At 35.8% G+C, this 11,736-nt stretch overlaps 1 long non-coding RNA gene across 1 annotated transcript in view; it reads right to left on the reverse strand.

Annotated features, from left to right (window-relative positions):
• Window positions 1-1,917: 1,917 nt before the first annotated feature.
• Window positions 1,918-11,736, reverse strand: part of LOC115305494 — a 57,645-nt gene continuing 47,826 nt past the window's right edge. The window contains exon 4 of the long non-coding RNA XR_003914808.1: window positions 1,918-2,580. This is a non-coding gene — a long non-coding RNA (uncharacterized LOC115305494). The remainder of the gene's footprint in view (window positions 2,581-11,736) is intronic.

Consider the following 11,736-nt stretch of genomic DNA (forward strand, 5'->3'; position numbering starts at 1 on the left):
GGATTCTCTCTCCCTCTCTCTTCCTCTTTCTATGCCCCTCCTGCTCTCACTCTCTCAAAACAAATAAACTTAGAAAAAAAGAAAGTAAAACCCTCTCTAGGAGAAACAAACAAGACAGATCAGGCTCATCTTTTATGTGATTTTCAGAGAAGGTGAATTGACATGTTTTCACTCTGTTTTTAAGTTTAGATATGGGGGTGAGTCACATGGAGGGTTTTTATAAATGGGACTCTCCATGAAGTCACCAGTGAATCAGTAAAATTCTTATTAAGAAAACCATTTATGAGATTTGAGCCATTTATCTCAGTCTGATGTCACTTTTCTATTTCATATTCCCCTCTTATACATTGCTGATATATCTAATTGAAATTATTTTCCTGTGATAGGAAAATACCACTGAAGTTTTTTGCTGTTTCATTTTCCTGGCAAGGATAATGTTTAAAACAATTTTAAGTTTCTGAATCTCTCTGAGAAGCATAAATATCCATGTTACACTGTGATTCCATCAAGGTACAGTGAAGAGATGACAGCAGAACCTAATTTTCTAACTTTATATATTTATATTTTCCCAGTGACATTTGAGTTCCATTCTTTCACCATTTTTATTTTTCATTCTTCTTTTTATATGGATTCAGACAGAAAATACAAGTCTTTCAACTTTTTCATATAGTGAAATTTTCCTACTACTATGGACTGAATGCTTGCGTCCTCTAAAATTCATATGCTGAAACACTAATTTCCACCGTGGTGGTATTTGGAGATGGAGTCGTTCTTTGTGAGGCAATCAGGTGCCTGCATGATGGGATTCGTGCCCTTATAAGGAGAGAGAGAAGAAACGGGAGTTTGCTTGTTTTCTCGCTCTCACTCTCACTCTCACTCTCGCTCTCTTTTTCCACCTGCTTCCCTCCCTCCCTTCCTCAATCCCCACTCCCCTACCTCTCAGCCAATAGAGGACAAAACCAAGAAGGGGCTCTCTCCAGGAACTAAATCGGCTTGCATCTCAATCTACAGTCTCCAGAAGTATGAAAAATAAAGTTCTGTTGTTTAAGCCACACATTATGGTAGTTTTCTTATGGAAGAACAAACTGAATAAAACATCTATAAAACATGGGCAAGTAGTATACATATTGACAGTTCAGAAAAAACACTTGGTCCCAAGCACAACATGAGCAAGTCCAAATGAGATCATCATATGTGGAATGACTGGGGCCAATCATTAAACCAATGAGGGAGACATTAAAAAAATTATGTCTTATGATACCTATATTCATATCTGATATACAGTCTTGGATAAATAAATCCCTTATCTATACCTAGACCCCTTTCTCTGGTCTCTAGGGTTAGATTTACACATTAAACAAAAATTGCTAGAAGTCTTTTCTAAAATAACTCAATGACAGGAAAAATACGTGTTTCTTTCAGAGACCCCTACTGGACATCAAATACTCAATTTGTTTTATCCCCAATGTAGAGGAAATGAAAAAAAAAAGAAGAACATCAATATTTAAAGTGATGCATCTCAACTGGAGAGGATTTTTATAACTGGAGACAGTTATGATTGTCACAGTTGGGGCAGAGAGGGCTTGCTACTGGCATCTAGTGGGTAGAGGCCAGGGATGCTGCTAAATTTTCAAAACTGCACAGAACAATGTCCCCCACAAAGAATTATCCAGCTCCAAATATCAATAACATCGAGATTTTAAAAACTGGTTTAAAGTATAAACCAAAGATGATTGCTTCCAAGGAGTCCTTCCCTTTAATGCTGTCACCTTCAAAGAAAGAAACCAGACTAGAAAACATGCTTCTAAACTAATAATGACTTTTTTTTTAACTTTCATGGAAGGAGATTTTGTATTTATGGTTCATTATAATGACAGCATAAGTTTAGCAACAAAGAAAGCATGTACACAAAGCAAATTAAAGGCTTTGCTGTGGTTTTTATTTCCAGTTTTGTTCATATATTAGGCACCATTCCATAGTGTACAGGCTCAGAAGGGAAAGTGGTCTTCTAGGTACTAGAGAGTGCAGAACACTCCAGAAGCAAATCCTAAACAAATCCAATTCATAGTTACTCCAAAAAGATTCTCCTTACATTGACTCATTCTTGGATTATACCCACAGCACACTCTAAGACCCTTCAACTGAAGTGTTACTTTGTAAATATGGCAACAAAATCCCTGATCAGTGGTCCTATTGGGTGTTCAAAGCACAAAGCTTGAGTAAGACATTGTTAGAAAGTGGAGGAGTGTCAGTAATGTGTCCTCCAGACTGAGATGGCACCTAAACACTGAAAAATGAAGTAAGTTACTCCATACCATTTACACTGAGTTCTCTTCAGGATAACTTACTGACAGGAGAAATTAGGTAGGTGGGTAGATAGAAGGACAATACAGGGCACCACACAGCTGTTGTCGGCCACTATTCCCCATCCCATATTCTCTGGTCCCATCTGCACTTTAAGCCCCAGCTTTATAGAGCAAGGGGCATGGTGGTGAGGTCACACGGTTGTCATCCAAACTGGTGCACCAGCGGGGAGAACAAGACGGAGGGCCAAAGATGGGGTCACTGTTGTCAACACTCCTATAGACACAGTTAAAATAAATAAAAAATAATGAATTTCTAATTTATCGTGTAAGAAATTCATAGAATTTGTAATCTCCTAAAAGGTAGTACAAAATAAAAATATGAATAGCTTCAAATAAGGTTTCCCACAATTGAGCAGTATATGAAGAAAATAAGAGAAAAAAGTAAATTATGATTATGAATAAATGATTCTTAGGGGAAAGCAGATATTCAAGCCACGTTCTTGACCTTTGATGTCAACAGCAAGGACCATGATAAGCATTTTGACACTGTTGCTTGTCCCATTGTGGTGGCAGGTCAGGAACCCCACTATACTGAAGGGATCATGGGTCTGAAAGGTATAGTAAAGGTTTAGTAAGTCTTATTTCAAGTTTAATACATCTGAACTGTGAGGTTTTTTTTTTTAATGTTTTAAGTCATATGAACAATTCACTTTCACTGTGCTAAGCTCACAATAGGTGCACACTAAATACTTGCTGAGTATAAAAAATATTAGAGCAGGTAGGATATCTTATTCCAAGTAAAAAACTTAAAACTAACATTTTATAATTAAAATTAAAGCACAGAGAGTTTAAGTAATTTTGCCAAAGGCACATACAGAGTGAAAGAAATGGAACCAAAGCACTACTAGGCTAATCAAAATAGAAAAACACAGAGTTACCAGTAAATCCATCTCGTACTTTTTGTATCTTAGTAAATATCTCAGCTCAGATCTTTACATGTACATATAAGTTTTTAAATAAGATCAGACTATTCATATTGGCTTGGAATCTTCTTTTCCAACTGAACAATACATAATAGATATTACTTCATATCAGTAATCAGTATTTCCCACATGAAATGGAGAATACCCAAACCATGTCCAAAAACATGTTATGAGTGATGCCACCAAAATCAAAACAGAAAGAAAAACCAAGACAAAAAGACTGCCTCTAAACAAGTAAGTTTAGGAAATGCTTTGTAAACCCAGTAAAATGAAAATATGTCTGCTGAAGGACATTTCAGGACACTTAATATGTCTGTGCACATTGTAACTATCTGATGAGACATATAGATTGTTTCATTTCCCAAAATTAATTGATGAGAAAATATATTTTTTTAACTACAAGAGAGCCACCTACCATAAATAGGTAAAGCAATATAATGCAGTGATCTGATTTTTTGAACATTTAATAGTTTTTATTGCATTTCTTTCTTTCCATATATTAGGCATTCAATATTACCAAAAAAGCATCTGAATATATATATACATTTTTTTAGTGTTTATTTTTGAGAAACAGAGAGACTGGCAGAATGTAAGTGGGGGAGGGACAGAGAGAGGGGCAGACACAGAATCTGAAGCAGGCTCCAGGATCTGAGCCGTCAGCACAGAGCCCAATTTGGGGCTCAAACCCACAAACTGTCAGATCATGAACTGAGCCGAAGTCCGATGCTCAATCAACTGAGCCACCCAGGTGCCCCCAGAACATATTTAAAAAGTGAAATTATAGCCAAACAGCCTGATTTGTTCTAGGACATATGTGCATAGTCATGTGTGTTCTTGTTTATTACTGAAGAATAATTAACATGCAAGAAAATCAACAAATTTAATTGTATATTTGACAAGTGATTTTTTATCACCATCACTTTGAGTTTTCTTTTTTTTTTCTACTTTGGAACTACCTATAATTTGAATCATAAAATACTTTTCATCTGGCTTCATTCATTTAACACTGTTTTGTTTTGTTTTATTTTGAAAAATTCACCCAGGGTAATGTTCATTTTGATTCTTCTATGCTGTTGCATGAATCAGTAGTTTATACTGTATGTTACTAAATAAGAAGACAATGTAAGAAGATACCCACGTTTTCATATTCATTCTCCTGTCATTGAACATTTGTGTTGTTTCCAGTTTTTAGCTATTGTTAATAAAACTGCTATGAATATTAATTTAAAATTCTTTTTGTGATAACATACATTCTCCATTCTTGGGTATATGCCCGTTAGTTGCAATTGCCGGGTCATAGTAAACTATATGTGTAATTGTACAAGTTTTCCAAAGTTGTACTGTTTTACACTCTCACTTGGGGTATGTGAGAAATATAGTTGTTCTACATCCTGGCCAGCACTAGCTAGATCCGTCCTTTTCATTTCAGCCATTTTAATGGGTGTGAAGTCCTATCTCACTGTGGTTTTTAATTTGTATTTGCTGAGACTAATGACAACTAATAAACACAAAATGCCAGGCATTCTGCTGAGCTATTTGCATGTGTTGTATACTCAAAATAACTATAATGTAGTTTATTGACAGGAACTGATAATCAGAGAGAGATCTTTCATTTCTTAAAACCTCTATAAGATTGTGTATCAGCTGCAGTGCTTTCTACACTCCCCTTCACAAGTAAACTTAGGCATTTTTCAAACAAAGTGCCATATTTATTGTAGAATTTATGTATTTCTTAACCATTCAAGGTACGTAAAACTCAAATACTGGTTTTGTTAGATTCTCATCTTATTGTTTTTTAGGTGTCACTGTACTAAGTTTTTTAAATGTTGTGCCTATAACCCCAATTATCCATTATCTTTGTGGATTTTATGTCATTTTGCATAAGCACAGCCATTTATACAAACACATATCATTATAGCAGTAATGGCTATATCCTTTTTTTTGTTTTACTGCTTTTAAAAGCTTTTTCTTTTTTTCCAGCCATTTTTTTATTTTTAAAAAATTATATGATTATTTTTAAAATTTATATCCAAGTTAGTTAGCATATGCAACAATGATCTCAGGAGTCGATTCCTTAATGCCCCTTACTCATTTAGACCATCTCCCCTCTCACACCCCTCAGCAACCCTCTGTTCTCTATATTTAAGTCTTTTATGTTTTCCCCCTCCCTGTTTTTATATTATTTCCCTTCCCTTCCCTTCTGTTCATCTGTTTTGTATCTTAAATTCCTCATATGAGTGAAGTCATACAGTATTTGTCTTTCTCTGACTAATTCCACTTAGGCTAACATCCTCTAGTTCCATCCATGTAGTTGCAAATGGAAAGATTTCATTGTTTTTGATTGCTGAGTAATATTCCACTGTATGTATCAACCACATCTTCTTTATCCATTCATCCATGGATGGACACTTGGGCTCCTTCCATACTTTGGCTATTGTCGATAGCACTGCTATAAACATTGGGGTGCATGTGCCCCTTCAAAACAGCACATCTGTATACCCTGAATGCATACCTAGTAGTGAAATTGCTAGGTCATAGGGTAGTTCTATTTTTAATTTTTTGAGGAGCCTCCATTCCATTTTCCAGAGTGGCTGCACCAGTTTGCATTCCTATAAGAAGTGTAAAAAAGATCCTCTGTCCCCTCATCCTTGACAACATCTGTTGTTACCTGAGTTATGAATGTCAGCCACTCTGACCAGTATGATGTGGTATATCATTGCGGTTTTCATTTGTATTTCCATGATGATGAGTGATGTTGAGTATCTTTTCTTTTGTCTGTTAGCCATCTGAACGTCTTCTTTAGAAAAGCGTCTATTCACGTCTTTTGCCTATTTCTTAACTGACTTATTTGTTTTTTTGGGAAAGGGTGTTGAGTTTGGTGATCTGATATTTTTTTAATTTTATTTATTTTTGAGAGAGAGAGAGAGTGAGAGCATGAGCATGGGAGGGTCAGAGAGAGAGGGAGACACAGAATCTGAAGACAGGCTCCAGGCTCTGAGCTAGTTGTCTGCACAAAGCCTGACATGGGGCTCGAACCCAAGAACCATGAGATCATGACCTAAGCTGAACCCGGACGCTCAACCAACTGAGCCACCCAGGCACCCCAGTGATATGATTTCTGATTGCACATTGCATAAGGGAGCACTACTTGAGCATACACCAACCATATATGTATAACTACTTACTTACAGATTATAGATTATATACATATACTACTGTACCAATGGATTGTGTATATTATATAATATAAAAATAGAAAAAATGTGAATAAAATGAGTCAATGTATTCTAAAGGCCCTTCTAATATTAAAGCTGTTTTGAATATTTTGCTAATATTACCTATTACTTCAAAGCACTTTTGGTAAACTTAATCTTCATGGTAGTTGATATAAATATTATTTTAAATTGATATTGGTTTCATTTTTAATATATTTCTTGTGAGAGCCCATTAGACTGTTACTGTTGTTAATTCCTAATATGCCAGATTAAGAGCTCATACAAGGAACTGAAAACTGTAACACAGCAATAAAATAGAAACATCTCCATAGTGTAACTCACTATTCCCTCAGGATCCGTCATTTGACTTAACATGTGCCCTTCTGATTTATGGACCGAGTGAAGTTACAGTGTTAATGAGGACATGAATATTAATAGAAATATAATTAATAATTATAGCATTTCTTCCCATATCATAGTAGTCACCTTGAGAATTAAGGCCTTATGAAGGACACCTTTTGTGAAGTGTGATAGGCCGAAGAGATGTTGCCATGGATTGAAAAGAGAAAGGAGCAGCGGAAAAAGAAACATTCCAGGTAAGCTAGTATTTCATATGACTTGGCCAAGAAAGGGAGGACGAAGTCGTACCTAAAAAGTCACAAGTATCAAGGTAGTTTATTTACTTTTATGTGTTTGTTCTTAAAATGGATACATCTTGAATATGTCTAAATATCAAATATATGCTGATGAGAAAAGAGCCAGTGGAGAGAGAGGAGAAAGAATACAAGAAAGGAGGAGGATGGATAAAGAAAAACTGAATGTAAGACAAAAGGCTAACTTATTGCAACATACAAATAAGAGTTTTCTTTCCACAATTAGGAGAGCAGGAGTAATACATGGAAACACCCCATCTAGAAAGAAACAGTCTGTGCTTGCCTGGCAGCACATCTATTAAAATTGGAATGGAAGATTAACAGAGCCCTGAGTAAGGATGACACTCAAGATTCATGAAGTGTTCCACTAAGAAAGAAAGAGAGGAAAGAAGAGGAGAGGAGAAGAGAGGAGAGGAAAGAAAAGGAAGGGAAAGGGAAAGGGAAGGAAAGGAAAGGAGAGTAGAGGAGAGAAGAGAAGAGAAAAGAAAAGAGAAGAGAAGATGTGGCCTGATTCGTGCTGTGTCAGGCACCAGAGATGAAAGCAAAAATAGATGAGTGGACAACAAAAAAACAGTATCATAATACATAATCAGAACCACAGAAGAGATGCTGACCCTAAGGCGAATATCAATTATTTCCTTAATCATTCCAGAGTCATTTTACAGTAGGAGACTCAATGAGGAGGAATTAGTAGTTAAAGCAGAACCACCTCATATATTGATAATGTATTACCATTAGTTTTAAATTTGCAAATATCTACTTCCTGCTTACCATAATCCGAAAAAAATGTGCTGGATGCTAAGGATCCAAAATGAACAGAGAAATACGCTTCTTGCTCTCACCATTTACATTTGTCCTTTAATTATAGTTGCTGTACATATGAATTATTTAAGAAACTATGTATATATAGTTTTATATATATATATGTGTATGTGTGTGTGTATATATATATATATATATATATAGCACTACCTCATAGTGTGAGATGTCATTTGATTAAATCTTGTGTGTATGTCTTGAATTGAAAAGAAACAAAACAAAACAAAAACTCAGTGCTGAGTAGAAAGAAAAGTGAATGGTGTGTACCTTACTTACTTTTCTGTAGTCACTATTAGATACACTAAGTGGGCAAATTACTCAGAATAGTTCCTATATAAAACTCTATCATCTCATTGACATTGGGATATGCCAATAACTGTTAAGGACACAAATACAGCTTCTTGTTTTTTGAATGTCCTTTCTGTTTCTCCAATACCCTAATCATTATAAAAAGAAAACAGTGGGGTAACAGAGAGAGAAATACATATAAAAGCATGATTATATGTATTTATATTCTTTTATAAAAGAAACAGAATACATGAAGATTGCTAAGTTACTGACAATATTATTATTAAAAGTTTCCCTTCCTTTCAAGATTGAGTTTTAAGGTTTAACATTTGTGGTTTGAGTACTGATCAATTTCATGGATACTGCAGTTCCAATTTCACATGCTATGTTGAAATGAAGGTTTGAGGTGCATTATGGTCTCAAACAAATACCAAGGAGATAACAATACATCCTAGAGTAGATAGATCAATGTCAAATGAGGAGGAAAACAAAACAAAGAATCTGGGAAAGATAAAGATAGAAGAAGCAGGCAGAGACTAGACTACTACCAAAAGAAGACTCCCTTTTTCCAACCTTAACAAGTCTTCCCAACTGTAGGAAGAGAGGGATGTGTTAGATTCTGGATCACATTAAATCTATTGGATTTTGTATATCTATTCCCTATTTCAGGAAGTTCTTTAATGTAAAAGAACTATTAATCAAACTCTAAAACATTAACACTTTTTAAATCACTAGAGCCTTGGCTAGAAATCATGACTGATTTTATATGAGCAGAGGAAAAACACAGTAAAGGATAAATAATTTGTAATTAATAATAACAAGTGATGATAAAATATTAACTCTAGATTAGTGTTGAGGAATACTTGGGGCAGGAGAGAAAAGACAAGAAGTCATTATACATTTAGAGAAATTACTTTGACAAATTTATTTTTTTCCTCTTATGGTAATATTGGCAGCCATAATCATGTAAGCCCTGAAAATGAGAGCATTCAGTTCAGCAAAAGTATCCTAATTAAAATGGATATGCAAGAAATGTTGAACTACATTTTGTAGAAAGCGTCTCTGTTTGTGTGTAGGAATTATGTAGCAGTTTATATAACTGGCCAGTATATCAGGTGTGTCCAAGAGGCTCACAGCCCTGCTGTTGAAGCGCTACTTTGCACAGAAGCTCAGCCCACAGAGCTGTGTCCTCTTAATGACCTACACTCTTCAGAATGCAGCTGCCAAGACAAATGAAAGCACAGGATTTGGATAAAAACCCACATTCTCTTTCCAGCTGTGCCTCCCTGACCCATCTGGAAAATAAGAAAACTGTCCTTTTTTATAAAGCACTCTGCAGCCTGACGCTTCTCTGTCATTTCTATCTCACCATCAGGATATCAATATATTTACATGTTGATGGATTACAATACCAGAAATAAGTAAACTATAAGCAGGAAACCCAGAAATAATTAAGATCATGGAAAATTTGAAGCAAATGAGATTGATTTCCTGAAATCATACACGAAAATAACTTTTATTACTACCTGCATGAGCTTCATTCTTTTTAATGTGACCTCCTGTTGCTGACCTCTTTTCCTAGGAATGTGGGGAGCCTAGGTTTAGGGGTTGATCCTGAGTGTGGGAATGGGGGCGGGGAAATATGCTTTTGGCTGAAGAACAAAGGGGGATTGATGCATGGGTCCCAGATGAGGGTGTGGGAAGCACGTAAAGTCGAAACATTAGGTCTAAATGGAGGGTGGAGTCCAGAGACTAGACATCCGGAAAAGCCTCAGGAATGAACAAGTGAAGCAGTCAAGGCAGGTTTGGAAGGCAAAACACAAGACAGATTCTGGACATAAAGGATCCATGGCACTGGAATTGTCTGTACTGTGCCACAGTTGATCCCATGGGTGAGGTGGGAATCATGAAGCTAACCTGTTCTTACAGCTCTAAAACTTAATTGCCTCTTTAGATATGAAAGTCTTAGAAATACAAGGTAGGAAAGAAACAATAGTTTTACAGAAAAACAGTATTATGAAAAGAAATCTAATTTTCAAACAGAAAAACAAGGAATTTCACCTTTAGATGCTAAAATTAAGTCTCTGAACTAGTCCATATTTAATAAATCAAAATGTTGTCTTGCTTAAAAAAAATTCCTTACTTAAAAAGTCATTTATTCCAAGTTTATAGACATCAAAATGGATTTGTCATCTTGCTACATTCTAGGGAATCTTACACCTCTTCTGCCAATGGAGATAATGCTTGCTATTGCTAGGGCCTACTCATAACATAATGGTTTTATTAATCAGGATAGTAGGTTATACCCCAGTAACAAATTAACCCTGAAATATCGGTTTCTAATACAGCAAAAGTTTATTTCTTCCTCATGCTACATGTCCATGATCAGTCGACCAAACAGCAGTTCTATTTCATATAATCATGTAAGAGGAGGCTGACAAAATCCTCTCTCTAGAGCATAGTGGTGGTCATGATAAGAGACAAGATAGAAAAATTCAGAGGTTTCTCATTGCCTCAGCAATGAAGTTCACACATCACACCATGCACATTCCATTAGCCAGAGATGTTTTACTGCTCTCACCTAACTAAAGGGGTTGGAAACTATAGTTTCCTAAACAGAAATGGAAAAGAGAATTGGGTATTTGTGAGTACTAGTAATGCTTACTATGTTTGATGTTTTAAAAATAATCGTAAGATACTGGAGAAGCATCTTCTGGGGAAAAGGACATAAGGAAAAACAAAAGAAAACAAAACTAGGAACATGTACATAATTAAGAAAAAACAACCAAAGGATCTTAATAGTAATTTGAAATTAGGGTATTTTAAGCATTCCATTAATGTAGAGATACTGCACATTAAGTTTCCATTAGATTAAAAAAATAGTAATTGGGTCTAGCAAAGGTAGGATTTTTTTTTTTTAAACAAGACAGGAAAGGATTATGCTTCCTGGAAACTAGTGAGACCAGAGATACTATATAGGAGCTAACCTCTAGATGGAGTACACTAATGAGGTCTCAGTAGAGAACTAAGTCTATGCACATGTTCAGAGCACAATTAAGAAGCTAAAAAAATGAGTTTCAATGATTCCTAGTAAATAGATTTGAAATAAATATTGACTGAGAAGGCAGGAATTCTGAAGGACAAAAAGAGTAATTTTAGGTCAGTATGGGACTTCTTTTTTTTTTCTCCATAATATTTTATTGTCAAATTGTTTTCCATACAACACCCAGTGCTCTTCCCCTTAAGTGCCCTCCACCATCACCACCACCTCTTCCCCCCCCCTTCCCCCTCAACCCTCAGTTCATTCTCAGCATTCAATAGTCTCTCAAGTTTTGCATCCCTCTCTCTCCCCAACTCTCTCTCCCTCCTCCGCTCCCCCTGGTTCTCCATTAGGTCTCTCCTGTTTTCCTGCTAGACCTATGAGTGCAAACATATGGTTTCTGTCCTTCTCTGCCTGGCTTACTTCACTCAG

The sequence above is a fragment of the Suricata suricatta genome, chromosome 10 (genome assembly GCF_006229205.1).
Source record: "Suricata suricatta isolate VVHF042 chromosome 10, meerkat_22Aug2017_6uvM2_HiC, whole genome shotgun sequence".
Classification (NCBI taxonomy): domain Eukaryota; kingdom Metazoa; phylum Chordata; class Mammalia; order Carnivora; family Herpestidae; genus Suricata; species Suricata suricatta.